Source organism: Trachymyrmex septentrionalis, unplaced genomic scaffold (assembly GCF_001594115.1).
Source record: "Trachymyrmex septentrionalis isolate Tsep2-gDNA-1 unplaced genomic scaffold, Tsep1.0 scaffold64, whole genome shotgun sequence".
Classification (NCBI taxonomy): domain Eukaryota; kingdom Metazoa; phylum Arthropoda; class Insecta; order Hymenoptera; family Formicidae; genus Trachymyrmex; species Trachymyrmex septentrionalis.
The window spans coordinates 107,797-110,354 of NW_017305821.1; the positions used below are offsets into that span (position 1 = coordinate 107,797).

The window sequence follows — 2,558 nt, forward strand, 5'->3', positions numbered from 1 at the left end:
TGGCTCAGGGACGGGAACAGTGGCGGGATTTGGTATTTGCGGCAATGAGCTTTCGAGTTCCTAACGCCTAATAATAATAATAATAATAATAATTAATTTAATGAAATGGAGGGAGATGTTGATGGATCAAAGATTGTGAATAAGTTTATTATCATATCCAATTTCAATAAATTTTTTTGTTTAATTGAGGGGTATGATTAAGAATGTAATTTGGGGAAAAGAAAGAGAAGTAAAGAAATATAAGAAAGAAGTAAATAATAATATTAAAATTATTAAAAAGATTAATATTATGATTCATAATAATGGTATTATTTGAGGAATAAAAGAATATTATATTTCAATATTTTAGTGGCTAACATTAAGAAAATTAAAACTTTTCAGGAGCATAAGTTTGAAAATTATTGTCTAATTTCTTTGCTTTCTTTCTCCTTCTCTTTGTTCGGTTGTAATAAGTTATTCTATAAAACAAATAAATTATTATTGACATATTATTAAATAATACAATAAATAATATCTATAACACAAATTTTTAAATTCTGAAAAAATCAATCTGGTTTCTAATTTTCATATTTAATTCACACATAGAACTGACCACTTGCGTGTCTCCTGTGGGTCTGATCACGGTATTGAATACATGTAGAGGGTTCCAATAAAACTTAAAAAGACTTAAATTAGTCTTGTATTCATATATAAAAAATTCGGAGTCAGATCAAGAAGAAAATTGTAACTCTTGACATTAAATCAACAGTAGTTGATACAGTAGTCATACCAATAGGGAATTTCATTTAATAATAAATAATAAAGATTTGTATGTCACCATATTAAATGTTGCGAACCGTTGTATAAATATTAAATTTATCTTTACACGCCGTTTTTCAAAAAATGCGTTATTTCTATTTAAAATGTACGTCACCATATTAAATGTAGCGAACTGTTGTATGATCATTAAATTTATCTTCATACGCCTTTTTTCAAAAAAATGCGATATTTCTATTTATAATATAGGATTAAACGAAAGTTTTTGCGTTTTTAGATTAGGATCACTATCGATTGATTTCGTTTTAATATAATGTTATTAGAAATGTACTGAAGATGGTCAAATGTTGACCGAAACGTATACAAATTGTACTAGTTTTTTAAAATATATGACTTCTTAACAACGAAGGTTGGTTATATGCTCCTGAAAAGTTTTAATATTATATTTGTTTTATATAATATTTTTAAAGTGACAATTTGATGTTTTTATTTAAAACTAATTCTTTTATTAAAAATAGGGTATATACTATTATGATTTGATTTAAAAGATAAATACTTTAATCAGTCATTTAATGATTTAAATAGAGGGGTGGTATTAGAAAGAAAAGAAATAATGTAATGATAGGATTTTTTAAAAGTTTGTATGAGATTTGAAAAAGTAAAATTAAGAGTGAGATTGATTAAGTCAATTTTTAAAGTTAATTATGTTTGTAGATTCAATTACGATAGGTATAAATCTGTGGTTTGTACCGCAGATTTCAAAGCATTGGTCAAAGAAAATTCCAGGTCTGATTAATTAAAAGTAAAGTTTGGTTTAATCGGTCTGGAATTGAATCTATTTCAATACCTAGAGAAGAAATAGTTCAAGCATGTATAACATCTATAGAGGTGGTTAAAATTCGGGTAGGGTAATTAAATGATAAAATACATCGATTATCTATTGTACATCGAGAAGGCGGAATTCGTTTGGCAGAAGTTGGTTAGATGGAATCATGAATGGATCAAAGTTTATATTTGTAATCTGAATATTTATAACTTCAATATCATTGATGACCAATAGCTTTAATTGATAAATTGTTATTAAAAATTTCATCAGTAAAATATAAAATTTTAATAGAGGGAATGGCGATAAAAATAAGAATAAATATGGGAGAGATAGTTCAGATAATTTCAATTGTTTGATGTTCTAATAAGAATCGATTGATTAGTTTATTAGAAATAGGTATAAATATGACGAAAAAGATTAATGTTGTAATGAAGGTTAGAATAATTATTGTAGAATCATGAAATAAAATTATTATATCGTAGGTCGGTGAATTTGAGTTTTGGAGGGAAATAGATCAGGTATTAATCTTTAATAAAAGATAATAAATTTTTATTATTGGGGTTTAAGTCCAATGCACTAATCTGCCATATTAAAAAATATAAGTTAAATTAAAGATATTGTTTTAGATTAAAGGAATTTCAGAAAATCTATGATTAAGAGGGGGAAATGAATTTAATCATTCTAATGAAGGAAGAATATGTTAATAATGAGACGTTTTTTGCTAGGGCTTCTCAAATATTAAATAATAAGGTTAAGTAAAAAGGAGCATACAGCCACGCTACAGATGTCAAAAAGTTATACTTCAATAATAAACATTTTACATAGTAGACGTTTCGGTCACGATTTGACCATCCTCAGTACAAAAATAAAAATAAAATAATAACCTTAAACTATTTAAATCTAATTATTAAAATCTTATTATTAATGTTAGTAATATCTCGCTTTTTATGCGTTATTCGCATTGATGTCCGCATTT

The 2,558-nt window shown here is 25.7% G+C and overlaps 1 pseudogene; it reads right to left on the reverse strand.

Moving 5' to 3' along the window:
- Positions 1-1,441: 1,441 nt before the first annotated feature.
- The window catches only part of LOC108753078, a 1,630-nt pseudogene continuing 513 nt past the window's right edge, over positions 1,442-2,558 (reverse strand).